Source organism: Talpa occidentalis, unplaced genomic scaffold (genome assembly GCF_014898055.3).
Source record: "Talpa occidentalis isolate TD23 unplaced genomic scaffold, MPIMG_talOcc4v2.1 talOcc4.13, whole genome shotgun sequence".
Taxonomy (NCBI): Eukaryota; Metazoa; Chordata; class Mammalia; order Eulipotyphla; family Talpidae; genus Talpa; species Talpa occidentalis.
This window is the reverse complement of record NW_023601322.1, coordinates 29863935-29879298: the sequence shown is the minus strand read 5'-3', so window position 1 is coordinate 29879298 and position 15364 is coordinate 29863935. Positions and strand designations below refer to the sequence as shown.

The 15364-nt window shown below is 39.3% G+C and overlaps 1 long non-coding RNA gene across 6 annotated transcripts; it reads right to left on the bottom strand.

The window, feature by feature from the left end:
- Positions 1-1225: 1225 nt before the first annotated feature.
- On the bottom strand, positions 1226-14461 carry LOC119243792 (uncharacterized). Of its 6 annotated transcripts, none has more exons than XR_005124825.2 (5): positions 14410-14461; positions 8506-8597; positions 7356-7508; positions 2321-2493; positions 1226-1344 (listed from the first exon to the last, which is right to left on the bottom strand). It is a non-coding gene; the product is annotated as an uncharacterized LOC119243792 (long non-coding RNA). The 6 variants fall into 6 exon arrangements; XR_005124828.2 differs by having other exon boundaries at positions 7356-7484; XR_005124829.2 differs by having other exon boundaries at positions 7356-7451.
- Positions 14462-15364: the final 903 nt, after the last annotated feature.

Below are 15364 nucleotides of genomic sequence, written 5' to 3'. Positions count from 1 at the left end.
GCTCTTACTCTCATTACACAAAATTATCCTAAAGATAGGCCACTGGCAAGTGGCAAGTATCCTAAATCCAAACATAAGTGTGGATGGCTAAAAGGGATTCTAATAAAATATCTGTACCTATAAAATCCTTTCACAAATCCCAACCACAGCACTTCTAGCTGTATGATTGTAAACAAATTGCACATCATTTCTTAACCTCCATTTCCTCACCTGAATATGTAGATTAAACCTACCTTGCAAAATTTTTAAAAATGAGATGAGGCTTATAAAGTACCTTGCACACAGTACATATTTAATAAATGGTAGCAATTATTACTAATTGGGTCTTGATAATTCTGTAAGGGAGGTCACATAGATAAAACAACAAAAATATATAATAATATTAATAATCTAATTAATATAGTAGTAGTTAATATTATTATTTCCCGGGTCATGGACATTTCCATGTTACCCACTGCTCCTGTAGAAGACAACCAACCATGTGTTACACCACTGAGTCCTGCCCCCTCACAGCCACAGCTGATGGTCCAGAGTGCATGTCTAACCAAGGGCAGTCCAGCTAGGGCTGCAAGTGACCGCAAGGCCTGACTGACCTAGACCAATCAGCTGTTCCCCTTGATGACTTCAGCAGTGGGAGCTAGAGGCTAAGAGGATGCAGCAAAAATGGAACCAGGAGGCAGGATCGTAGCCACCGATGTTAGACATAAGCAGGTGCCCTGCAAGAAAAAGAAGATGAAAGGAGCAAAAGCAGGAGAAAACACTCAGGAAAGGACCAAGGGACATTTAACTATGATCCACAAACATCTGCTTCCTTGAATCCTGAAGCACCTGGCAGTTTTCTTATGAAATCTGGCTGATCCACTTCGTTGAGGTCACTTGTATGTGCAATCTTAAAATAAATCAGAATAATTAAGTCATTCTCATGAAATGAGACTCTTGAGAGGGAATAACCAGCCAAGTTTAAAGAAAAGGAGTTTCAAGACAATCTGATCCCAAGCCCAGTCACCTGGCACGATGCACATGAAGAAGTCGTCCCAGGTGTCCAAGCCCCTGGAGCCTTCCAGTGCCCCCAAGTAGGTGACAGCAACCACAGAGGAAATCCCCAGCAAGAACTAACTTCCCTGCTCACCCATGAGCCCTAGAAATAGTAATAAACTGGCTCGAGTCACTGAATGTAGGAGAACTTGTCACACAGCAATGATAACTGGAGCAGGTAGATGACAGTGAAGGACTGGTTTTATTTTGTGACTTTGTGCAGACATCACACAGAGAGAAGGTAATTTCAGTCACATTTCTTCTGTAGCAGCTGTAGAATAATTTGGCACATCACTTTACTTTGTTCAGCTTTATAAAATGAAGATGTAAAATGGGAGAGTCAGACAACATGGCTTTTGGAATCCCTTCTGGTTCATAAAAATCCTAATTCCCAATAATTAGCACAATCAAAAAGAACATGGCCCCAAAGGGGTAGTTCCTTAAGCAAGGCATAGCTTTCTGTAGATAAGGGAGTGTCTCTGTAGATAAGGGAGGAATGGGGAGAAAAGTTCAATGTGAAACAAAACTGTGCTTTTATAGGCTGCTTCCCAACACACAGTAGGTGCTCAAAATATGTTGTTTGCATTGAAATGTCACCTCCATGGTACTTTGATTTAATCTAATTGGGTTTTGTTTTTTTTTTTCTTGGTTATTATATCTGAGTCACTGACTAAGCACATGAAATGAGGAAGAGGAGAAAGCATAAAAGCAGACAGGCTCAAAGTCAAATTTCAACTGAATTAGTTAGATAATAATCTCCAGTTTGTTCCTTCACTTTTCTCTATAGTCTCATTCCGCTAGTCCAGCCAATGGGCATGTCTACCCCACCTAACACACAGGTTCTCCCTCCAAAGTGGTTGAACAGGTAAAAGCCACAAACAAGTCATCTTTCACATATAACAATCAACTCTCATGTAACCCACTCTTGGCAATAGGCATGGCCTCAGCCACCTCTACCTCATTTTTGCACTTTTTTTTTAAAAGATTTATTTTATTTATACAAGAGCTGGGGTGCAGGCCAGATGCGCGGGAGGGTGAGAAGATTCACCAGAGACAGAGCAGGCAACAGAACAAGCAGACTGACAAAATATACTGCTGAGGGGAGCAGCGGGCGAGACAGGAGAGGTCTGCCACGCCATGTGGAATTCTCGCGGGCTGGGATCAAACCTGCACTGAAAAGGCTGCAAACAGCTTCACAGTGTGGCGCTCAACCAGCTGCTCCACTAGGGAGGCCCATTTTTGCACTTTTTCACTCCCGAAAAGAAAGTAGAGATCATGTATTTACCACAAGCTGTGCAGTGTACATGGCAGTGTTTGATGCAGGGAGCAAGATGAGTGGCAATGCCTCAGCCTCTCAGAAGTCCCATAACTGCAGAGAAGACCAGGAGACCAGGAGGACCAGAGGACCAGTGAAAAGGCCTTGCTGTAGTATCACTCCTCCGCTGAGCATCACTCTCACTGGTGAAACAAGCACACATCAAGGTCACCAGGGATGCTAAAGAAAAAGTCTTTTTTAAGAAAAACATTAAAAGTCACTGTTACCTACAAAAATTCCTATGCTTTCTGCCCTGCTCATCCCCCGAAAATTCCTTCCCCTGAAAGTGCCTTCCTTATATCAAAGACTAAGAAACTTAGCTATTTCCAAAGGGAAACTTATGGGAAATACTTTGGGTAGATTTATTCCTTCATTGATTGTGATTTTAAAAAAAGCTTAAGGATCATTTAAAACACATTTTATTGGACACATTATCCACTTTCAACGTAGAAATCATGCTCTGTCTTTCTCTGTATTCCCAAACCTAGCCATTGCCACACTCATCAGGACACTAGCTCTCAAGGGCCTGGTGAAGCCCATTGACACATTCTGCTTTAGCCATGCTGATGAAAATAACCACGGCCAAGATGATCCGTCCACTTGCACACAGCAACTCACCAGGACAGTGGATGAGGACCCATCCTTGAAGTCTGCCAAGATATTAGACTATGGACTAAAATTTACTCAGTTTGCTTATCTGGGGTAATACCGGAGCCCTGCTGTATGTCCACCACCTAGCATATCACAGGTGCTCAATAAATAAGAGTTACATACATGAGCATTCAGCACAGTGTGTATAGATACCTATGATAAACCTAGGTATATTTATTAGTGTAATGGTTTGGTTAATTTCTAACCTTTTCACTACTCAACTCCATGCACCATAATCATACTGATTATGTCTATCTGGCTTCACATCCTAACCCTAGCATCAAGCACACTGACTGATCTATAGGAGGTATACAACATACCATATTTATTCATAATGAGTGAAAAGTGCTTCTACATAGTGTTATTATGTAAAGTTAATAAAATAATGACTGCATGCAAAGAGTTCAGACTGTATCTGGCACATAGTACTTGATACATTGTTGGCTGCTTTGATTAGGGGATGCTTTGTACTTGGTACATTGTTGGCTGCTTTGGTGGGGATGGTGGTAGTGGGTGGTGGTAATAGTAGTAGTATTGGTGGTGGCAATGCTCTTTCTCTCCATCCATGCCTGAATTTAAGTGTGGGATGAAAAGGTGATATACTCTCTCTGCTCTCTGAGAGAGAGGCAGCTGTCCAAAAACCTACACTACTGCTCCTTTTGGGATCCCACTACCAGAATTTTCATGCCTAATTCTAAATTCCTGCCTCCCCTCCCCACAATTCAGCCACCACCATGCATTCAAATCTTATGGCTTATGTTCAGTCCCCAGAAAAATAAAAACTTCCACAGTTAACTAGTAGTTGACAAGCTTTCTGTTCGATCATAAATACCAAAAACTTTGGATATAGATGTTTAAATGATCTCTTGACAGACAGGGAACAGGAAATCACTGGTCACCTAGTGGTGTCTGAGAAGACAGAACTATCTTGTCCCAGGGCCTTCCTGATGGCTTAGGGGTTAAATCTCAGTGCTATCACCGATATGGCGTGAATCCAATCCCCTAACCCACATGTGATGCAGCAGACCTCTCCTATCTCACCTGCTGCTCCCCTCAGCAGTGTATTTCAGTAAATCTGCCTGTTCTGCTCCCCACTTCTGTCTCTGGTGAATCCTCTCACTTTCCACACCTCTCACCTACACCCTAGTTCTTCTATACACAAAAAAATTTAATTAATTAATTAATTAATTAAAAGTGAAAAAAGAAGAAATGTCCTGTGTCACCACAGGTTTTATTTAAAGGAGTTAGATCTCTTTTAACATATTATATTTGGTTAGTGGTGTTTTGGACTGTGGTCATATGTGGATTTGATTTCTCCAATGTCTACAAATTTAATTTTGTCTACAAATTTAATAACCCAAGCATCTAGCAGTTTTGAGCACATAGCAAAGCTCAGTGTATGTTTACCCAATAAAACGAAGAAGGGGAAAGGTGCAGTGATGGAGGTTAACATCAGAATTATTGCCTATCCATTTGACTCTCCACTAACACAAATAACAAAAATTTAGTTTTAGATTAAAGTTTTACATTAAAGGATATTACAAGCCAGAAGAACAAGAGAGGCAGCATACAGAATTGGAGGAAACAATGGAGTGTGGCCTGATTCTCATGAGCATGAAAGTTTAACATCATGATTTTTTGAAACCCTACTATTTTATCATGTGATGCATTTTTCAAGCCTTGGAGTCTGAATTCCATCAATAAAATATTGTATAATGACAACATTATTGTGCTTCATTTTGCACTTTTCTTATATAACTTCAAAATCAAATTTGAAAGGTCATGAACAAGAATAAAATATTGAGTTAGAAAAAGACTTGGCAGCAACCCTCTAGACAATGATCTCAAGCTGTGATTCTGGCATCCTTGGAGATTCCCAAGATCCTTTCGGGGAGTCCTCAAAATCAAAATCATTTTCATGGTGATACTAAGATTTTATTATCTGCCTTTTTTACTCTAATTCTTCCTCTAGTTTACAGTGGATCTTTCCTGAGGTTGCACCATATCTCAGCAGACAACTGCAGAAGCATATTTAACTGTCCAACAGTCTTAAGAAAATTAGCAAAATATGTAAAATAGTGACATTTTTCTCACTAAATTTTTATTTTGAAAAAATAGTTTTTTCCATAAAAATATGCTATGTTCATATTTAATAAGTTTACTATTATTGCTTTCTTAAATAATATTTTTAATTTCTCATTTATCATTTCTAATATAACAATAAGCCATATAAGCAAAACTATAACCCATAAAACCCATATAAGCAAAATGTCTTCAGTGTCTTCAATGTATTTTTCACCGAAATGATGTATGAAACCATTAAATGTGAGAACCTCTGCTCTAGACCCATGGTTTTCAACCAGGAATTTGCATTCAGATCAGCAAATCAGACCTTGGCTTTTTGACTTTTTGCTTGTTTGTTTGTTCGTTTGTTTGTTTTTTAAAGATTTGTTTTTTTATTTATACAGGAACTGGGGTACAGGCCAGAGGCACAAGAGGGTGAGAGAATTCACCAGAGACAGAGTGGGGAACAGAACAGGCAGACGACCAAAGACACTGTTGAGGGGAGCAGCTGGTGAGACGGAAGAGGTCCACCACACCATGTGGGTATCTCCCTGGCCACCAGGGAGGCCCAGACCTTAGCTTTTTGTTGTGGTAACTAATAAGGAAGGCAACAAAGTATTCCAAACCCCACTGCCTCACCTGAAAATTAAAAAGTCACAGCAAAAATAGAGAACAGGGAACAGAAAAGTATTATGATGTAATTAGAAGTGAACATCCATATTAAACTGGATAATGGAAATGAAAAATAAATGAGTCCAAGATGCAAATGATGTTAGGGAAGGCAATTGGCAGAAAAGTAATGCCTCAGACACTTGGGAATTAGGGGAGAAGGGGATGAACCCAGTATTAGGAGGCAGGCCCCCAAAGCAGAGAAATCCCACTCTGACTCAATCACTCTTTGCAGATAAAACGGCAGAAGAGGACAGTGGTAAGGACCTGTGATACCGATCAGAAGGTTAACCCTCTCTAGTGACAGATGGCCTCCCAGTGTGAGTGAGGCCATCGCAGAAGTGAATGTGGAATGTGGTGCTTATCAAGGCAGAATCCGGTGAGGGCCCACATTTTGGAATAGGGGAGTGCTTAGAAGACGTTGAGAAAGGCCCACGTAAAGATAAGAACAAAGCAGGGCACTGAATACTCTCTTGGCATATCAGAGGCAAAGGATGAGTGGCAAGATAGATAGAAGGACAAAAAAGAACAAACAAAACCAGGAGGTTTTGTTCCAACGAGCATTGTCTGGTCAACAATAGCAAAGTCACAGAAATGATACAAATGGTTAATTTTGAGAAGCTAGGGACTGGACAAGAATTAGATCATTGTCAACTTCAAATCTTCAAATATTTAAAAATTTTCAACAGAGTAGTAGAGTCAAAAAAATTTAAAGAAACTGCATGAAAGAAAATGTTAAAGCAGATGGAAGGAAATAAAAAGATGAAAGAAAGCAAAATGAACAAAATCCAGCAAAGATTTTTGGCATTTAAGCCAGGATCTCCTGTGTACAGCAATGATGGAAATACCAATGACCTCAGAGGCACTGAAGGTGCCCAAGGCAAAGAGAAGAATGGTAGGTGCCAGGACACACACACATTCATCTGCTTCAAACCTCCCTGCTCACAGGACTGCTTCCTGGCCCATTAAAATGGAATCCTAAGAAATCCTGTAATACAAAGGTCAAAAATATTAGGGTAATGAGGCGAAGGTTACAAGAAGTATTCTGGTCAGATATTATTTAAAAGGCAATATTTAGATTTTAATAGATCTTGACTTGCTATGAGGTACAAATAACAAAAATCCAAGTATCAAGAGTTTCATGTAGAAAAAGAAATTGCTATGACAACCACAACTCAGCCTCCACAGGAAATATAAATGGGAACCAGAATGAGAAAATTATAGAGAAATGTGACTTTTTTCTGATTTGGAAACAATTTCAACTACTATTCTTTAATGTTTTGCTCATTTGGCTCTGATATAAGAAGATGAAAATATTCCTTCACTTCAATAGTTTCTTTGTTTTACAAATTAAAATGAGCAGACCATCATTTAATGAAATGAAGCTGAAAACCAAGACCATGTAATCACTTATTCTACTAAGAAGTCCTTGTCCCTTTCACTGCTAACTTCTAATATTAAAAAGATAACACCAAAATTTAAACACACACACACACACATATATAATGCATTATATCACAAGAAAATAACAAATGTATATAGCAGGGAATATGGAATTAATACATCCTTAGCTGCCAGATTGTAAAGCTTTAAACCACTTGTAAAGAACCAAAATTCCTACCTCTTTTCCAGTATTTTCCTTCAAACGTGACAGTTCCTGAGATCTGCTATGGATGTGACTGTTGAAGAAAGGTAGGATCAGCTGCCTCAGCCTCACCTGGGATAAACCAGTCACTTTTTGGAGTTCGGTCTCTCAAAGCCAAAACAATAAGAACTGCAAGTCCAAGGACCGTAAGGATACAAGGTTAAGGCACCCAGGGGGTTAGTATTTTACACCGTATATTTGTCGAGACATTTTCCTCTTTTTTTAAATTGAATTTTTTTCTTACATCATTGTTCATTTTTGTACAATGTTTGATTTCTCCCCTCAGGTGAAATCCCTGTAATTATCCCATCACCCATAGCACCCATGAACCATCACCTTAAGTCCTTGTGCTGTTCCCTGCCCTGTTTTGATCCCGCTCCCTCCTGATGCCCTGCTGTGTGCCCCAATCTATGGTTTGCCTGCAAGTTTTGTATTTTCCCTTACCCTTTACTCATTTTCCCTACATTCCACCTGTAAGTGAGACCACCCATTATTTTTTTCTTTTTTCCTTCTGACTTCTTTTTTTTTTTTTAAAGATTTATTTATTTTATACAAGAACCGGGGTACAGGTCAGAAGCGTGGGAGGGTGAGAAAATTCATCAGAGCCAGAGTGGAGACCAGAACAGGCAGACCAATGAAGTACACTGCTGAGGGGAGCAGCGGACATAGCAGGAGAGGTCTGCGCACCACGTGGGACCCTCACCCGGCGGCCAGGGATTGAACTGGCACTGCAGAGGCTGCACAGCTTCACAGTGGGGCGCTCAACCACTGTGCTACTGGGGAGGCCCTCCTTCTGATTTCTTTAGCTTAGCATTTTCATTGCAGGTGAGTAAGCAGGCTGCCAATCAGCTAGGTTGTCTAACCCTACCCAGGGCTTTTTAGTGTTCTGCCTCATTCCTACCCTATGTCCTCATTGTCTGAGTCTAGTGTCCTAAGACACCATAGCCTCATGGCCAGTTTTTCTCTCTCTGCTCCAGCTTGCTCCTTCATCCAGTCCAACATCCCATGCAAGCTTTGGCCCAGATGCTCTTGTAGCTCTATGCTCTGCAGTCAAGCCAGCTCTGCCCTTCCCCAAATCATCTCCATCTCTAGGATCCCCAATAAGGTGCAACTTCAAGCCACTCACCTGTCTACTGGAGTAGTTGGACAGGATCAGTTATAACAACAGGTGCTCCCCAATAGCACCAAGCTTCCTCCCATGTCACCCAAGTTCAGTACCTTTGCAAAGAAAAGGAATGTAATTCATGGATTCAGAGAGCCTGACAAAAATCAGTCCCATGCATGAGAGTGTTTTTTATATTGATGTTGATCTATAAGCTTATCCTCATCTATATTAATCAAATTATGAAAATCTTAGTCATGCCACGATAAATTAATTATAAATTAGAACACCAATGTTACCATATTCAGAGTATATTTTACTAGATGCTCCATAAATAAATTTAATATTACAATTTATAATCACTAACAGGTATAATGTAAAAAAAAAAAAAGTCACCTAATTTAAACTCAAGTTCTTTGCATCCAAAACAGTAGTTTTGAGAATCTTCTGTTTACAGACCCATGTAAACCCTAAGTCTTTATACAGGATCATCAAATATGGGAAGACTACCTTAAAATGACCTATGTGGTGCCCAGCACTTGAAGGGCCTAAAGCTCTTTTATTAAATGTGCAATGTTTATACTGGCTGGACTTGTCAAAGCAAGTTTGGTTCAGGATTCACACCTCCCCATTAAAAGAGCCTTTACCAGGGAAATGAAACCAGTGAAGCTTTATTTTACAGTCATCCTTGAGAAGGCCACACCAGACATGAGCAGAAACTGACTGGGTTGCCTGGTCACACTGAATAAGGTCACCCATAGAGTAAGGGAAAATATGAAGGCAGGGGACACCAGGAAAAGCAAAGCTTATAAAAATTGTTTCTTCAGGGTTTTCTTCAGTTATGACCTCCAGAGAAAAATAAAAAAAAATTCCTATTAGAAGACTTTCTAGTAGTCATCATGCTAACTCTCAGAAGTCTAATATGCTTTCATCTTTGCCACACAGAAGTATTGGAGATAAATGCTATCTTTCAGGAATGTCAGGCTTCTCATTGTTGAAGGTACCCAAGTTTCACTGCCTCACCACTTTCCTCCTCTACCTTTTATCTCCTACTAACCACTGAACAAGGTAAAAATCAATGATATAGATGAGAAAAGGACACAAGAAGTTCTGATGTTGCCTTTCATCTACTCCACTGCTCCTGTTCCCAGCTGGAGACTGTGGTGCCTCTTACGAAAGATGTACCCCTCTGGACACAGGACCTGAGTCACCAGAATTCCCCAAGGTCCAGGGTATGGGTCTTTTTCCAAAGAATGGAAACCATGCAACACAGCTAGTGAATTTCACAGTTTGGAACCAATCTGAGCCAATCTGAACCAACAGTACCTTTTCCTGCTAGTGCCTTTTCCTGCTAGTTCACCTTTTCAAGTTTAAACATACATGTAAATGTTATGAATCTGAGGAAAAGTGGGAAACACATAGCAAGATGAAAAGGCAGGAATAAACTTTTTAAATAAAGATTTGTTACAATTCCACAATGATAAGTTATATCAGAGAAGGAACAGCAATAGAAATATTTCACTATCATATTAGGAGACAACGTAGTCTTTCACCAGATACATGAAATTGCTAACTGCCATTGTAGTGGTATCACTAACAGAATAACTGATGGTGTTGTTATGGTTTTGTATGTATGTTATTTAAGAAATACCAGCTAACACAGGTTGTTTGGATTTTTTAAAGCAGATGCCCAGCATTCCTAATGATAGAAAATTTAAATTTCAAAGAAAATGTCAATGCCAAAACAATTAATGATTTTAAATGTTCCTCCCTTAGAAAGCTGTTTCTGCCTACATGGCCAAGTGTTTCTGCCTACATGGCCATGTAATTATTAGCAGGTTCACTGGCTCACAATGGACCAGATGTGGACATGACTCCAAACTGCTCATTTAATAGCCAAACTCTCCAGTCACTGTAGTCCTAAAAGATTGAATCAAATGCACTGATCAAAGAATCTTGGTGTGAGAAAGAGCCACGGAAGTCACCTAGACCAACTGCTCATTCAATGCATGAGTCTCTTCATAAGATCCTCATCATGTCATCACCTGGCTGCATGCCTGTCATGCCTGTCACCTGGCCATTCTACATCCTGGAAGAGTCCACCATTTCATCTTTGGACAGCTCTGTTTCATGAAATGTAACTGTAAGAGTAAATAAATCAGTATTTTGTCTGATTTTCTGTTAACACAAGTCAAGAAGAAAGTCAGTCACTGGGTAAACTGAGAAAGGATGCAAACATGGTGACACGGGTATTTAGACTAGGTGAAGTAGATCGGGTCACTAGGCCAGCTAATACACATTGTCATTACACAGTGTTGTTTAAACTCTTAAATAAATTTCCCACCAACCTGAAAAATAATTCAAACTGTTGGTTCAGTGCTGATAGGTAAATGCAGCACTTTGATCAAAGGTGCCAGGGGCCATGGTTTTTATCATGTTGCTTCCTTCTCTGGCCTGGGAAGATGGATGCAGCATAGAACTAAACTGGGCATTCTCAAAGTTCCTGAAACATTCAGATGGTTTGTGCATTTCTCTAGTAGCTTAACTTGAGGAAATTAGCTTTCTAGAGAGAAAATAAAGGCATCCTATACAGAATGCAGAGTGTCAAAAAGTAACATCTCACTTATAGACTGCCCAGGTAATGAAACACTCACATTAGTTAAAAAAAAGAAAGAAAGAAAGAAAGAACATTTTGAAGGGATTATGCTAAGCGAAGTAATTTAGAAGGAAAAAGATAAATGATAAATATTGGATGGCTGCACTTATATGTGCATTATAGAGAAATGAAACAAAGGGTCAGGAAAAAGGACAAAACTTGCAAATTGACCATAGATTTGAGGCACACAGCAGGGAAGAAGGAAGGAGAAAGGTCAAAACAGGGCAGAGAAGAGCACAAGAGACTGTGGTGATGGCGCACAGGTGGTATGGTGTGGGAGAACTACAGGACTACAAGTGAGGGGAGAAATCAAATACTGTCCCAAAATTAATTACTGTACAAGAATATAAGTAAATTAGTAATAAAGAACATTTTGGATGGCAACTTTTATAGTTCTTAAGCTAACCCTTTTTAATTGTTACTAGTTTCCATTGAGGCACATTGGTTTACAAAAGTGTTCATGATTCAGGTGCATAGGTTCACACTTTTTCAGATGTGTCACCACATCACAATAGATACCAGAGCACCCACTGTCCTCCACCACTGGGCACTCTCCCCCACCATAGTCAAGTGTTGCCCCCAGTCTCCCCTAATGCTTTTTTAATCTTTAACATTTTTTGTTTGTTTTCAGTGTATTTTTATTGGCAGAGGTTTTTTCTTACAATAGTGAAACAGTTTAAAGGGTTACAATCTAAGCAAATAACCTTAAATAGATCTTCTCTTTATATACATTCTCAGGATTACAACTTGGATTCTCTGAGATTAATGAGGACTAGAGTTAGACTGTTTCCTATTAAAAATTGAAAGGGTTAAGGCAGAAACTCAATAAGTGTTCAAGTAAAATATAGCCATCCTAACATCTGTATTATATTAGAGGAGACACAAGACAAAACATTGACTCTTGAGGTTAAATCTAAATTTCCTGCTGCAGTTCTGAAAGAGTTTGAGAGTTAGATCAAAAAAAGCAACAATGACCTAAAATAGACCTAAAAATAGACCTAAAAAGTATCTTAAAGCAAATTTCAAAAATTATTAAATACCAATACTTAATTATTTCTTTGAAGTACCAGTTTAGTCAGCAATTATCCAATGACAATAGGAGAAAAACACACAATGAAAATTTTGTACCATGCTCGAATCATTTTTCCAGTTAGCAGTGACACACCTGGATGCAAAAACCACCACTTCTGATTCTTCGTCTGTTTTATGGGATGCTGTTGAATTTCCAATTCTTCCTCTCCAGTATATTGTGACATCATATTTGAATTTCCAAAGACACTATCTCAGTCTCTTTGGAATATACTGGTATTTAATTTCATAACTATACTGCATAAGGAAAACCCTAGCTTAAAGGTCAACAAGCAAGAAGTTTATCTTAACAAAAACTTAAAGAGCATGAAGCTAGAACCTGGATTCAGGAAACCTTATCTTTAGATCTGGTGGCCAAGAATACAACTTAGACAATAAGGTCTTCGACATTGTTTTTAGGAGTAAAACTAAGTTATAAGCAAGCAATGCTGACCTGCTAACATTAGTGGCTGTGTGGAAGTTGCTCTAAAATGCCACTGATGAAAAGTACATACACACACACAACACACACACAAAGAATTTGTGTTTCTGAACATTTCTGAATGACCCATCTCACATACCAAATTCTATGACAATGTAAGATGCATATTTCTAGACCTTGCATATTAGAAAAGTTTTCTCAACCACAAAGATTCTGATTGAACCAAGGAAGTGACGTAAGGAGAAATTTACCAAGAAGTCATTTTAGACAAATCTTGTATCAATTTATACTTCAGTTTCAGCTTCTGAGATCTCCAAGACCTTTTACTGATTTATCCCTTGTCTTGTCTCAACAGATTATTAATCCTCCACTCCAGCCAAACAAATCTTATTTGCTGTTCCTTCTACTTCATTTGTTGACTTCCAAGTCTTTTTCTGGTTTCTCCATTTAACCTTGGAAGACCCTAGGCTCAGTTCCTAGATCTCTTTTCTGTCATCACTTACATCTTTAGAGAGCTCATCCTGTCTATGTTTATCAGTACTTACAAAGTTCTCTGCTGAACTCCAGACTTATATACACAACAGCATATTTAAGTCTCTATTTGGATGTCTAATAGACTTCTGAAATGTAATGTTCCAAACTGAACTCCTAATTTCTCCCTACCCTATCCCACAAACATACTGCCCCCACAGATTTCCTTTTCTCGGCATATAACAATTCCATTCTCCAAGATGCTCAAGATGATAGCCTTTTAGCTAAAATCAAATGTCCAGTTGCTTAAGATAAGTCTTAGTGCCACACTGGACTCTCTCTCTTTCTACATTCAATCTGTCAGAAATCCTAATGGCTACAAGAAAGTGATCAAGAAAAGTATAACCAAAATCCATTCCATTCTCTTGTTACTTTCATAGCTGCTACCCTGATGCAGGCTCCATTATTTCTTTCCTAGATTACCCCAATGGGTGCCTGGATGGTCACTCTGCTTCCATCCTTACTTTCTGGAGCACCAAGGGGATCCTCTTTAAACCTCAGTCATATCATTTCATTACCACGTTTCAGGTCGACTATAACTGTTCATCTCATGCAAATAAAAGCCAAAGTCCTCACAGTGCAATTGTCTCCAACTCTCCCAATCTGCTCAGCCTGCCCCAATAGGAAAGGCCACCTGGCTATGCTTGGAGAACCTCAGACACAGTCCTCCCTTAAATCCTTTGCACTGGTGCTTTTCTGTTTTTAGAAAAATTTTCCCTCTGAGAGCCACAGAGTTCGATCCTCACCTTCTTCAAGTCTTTGCTCAGCTATTCCCCTCTTAGTGAGACCTACTCTGAACTCCTGTTTAAAATTGCAATCAGGGCCTCCCCAGTGGCGCAGCAGGTTGAGCACAGCACTGTGAAATTGTCCACAGCCTATGCAGCACGAGTTCGATTCCCAGCCAGCCAGGGAGATACCCACATGGCATGGCAGACCTCTCCTGTCTCGCCCGCTGCTCTCCTCAGCAGTGCTTTCGGTCTGTCTGCCCGTTCTGCTCTCCACTCTGTCTATGGTGAAACCTCTCACCCTCCCGCACCTCTGGCCTACACCCCAGCTCTTGAATAAATAAAAACAAATCTTTAAAAAAAATAAAAAATATTTTAACAAGTACTTAAAAAAAAAAAAACTCTTAAAATTGCAATCATTCCCTCCTCCATGATTCTAGACTTCTTTTTCCTATTTTTTTGTTCTCTGAAGTAATTGTCACCTTCTAATATATTATGTCACTTACTTATTCATGTTGTTTCCTCCCACTGCACACACCCACCCCAGCACCAAGAATGTAAGCTCCATGAGGACAGTGATTCTTATGGATTGTTCATGGAACTATTCCAGAATGCAGGCATACGGTCAGTTCTAAGTAAATATTTATTGGCTGAAGTTCACCACCCCACCAACTTTCCCTATCTACTCTCTTTTTAAACTGATGTTCCCCGAATTGTTCTAGAAATATAAGTACCTTTTTTCCTCCCTTTAAGCTCCAATTTAAAACCTTCTCCTCTGAAATGTTTTTTATATTAGCTCTGCTCTGTTGCTCATGGATTTTTATGCATTTAGTGAACAAAAAGTTTGCATTGGTGTCTGCTGTAAATCATGCACACAGTTAAATTCTCAATTCTTTACCTTATAATAAATTTGTTTTTTAACTAATGATTTGAATGCCTATGAAAACACATGGAAGTAATGGGCACCATATAAATATTCAGTTACTCCCCTCAACAATTTATAAAACAAACAAAATAAAATGTTAAGGTCATTCTTGGACTTGGAAGAACTGTAGCCACTGGAATTTGTGAATGTTTCATGTCATTCAAAGATGCATCTACAGATGTGTGAGGAAGAGAAAGAGAAAATTATCAGAGTTCCTTTATCAATGAGTAAATACTGAACACCAAGTCTTTTTGGATAAGAAACTCAAACCCATTGTTAGGTGTTGAATTTTGTCCCCCAAGAATGATTCATTGAAGTACTCACCCCCCTTTTTTGGAAATATGGTCTTCCCAAAGTAATAAATTTAAAATGAGGTCAGTAGGGTGGGCCCTAAAACAAGGAAGCTGGTTTCCTTATAAAAAGGGGAAATTTTGACACAGAAACAGATACAAATGAGGGAAGATGATCTGAGGACACATATAGGGGAAATACCATGTGAAGAAAGAGGGTTGGAATGATGGATCTATGGACCAAGG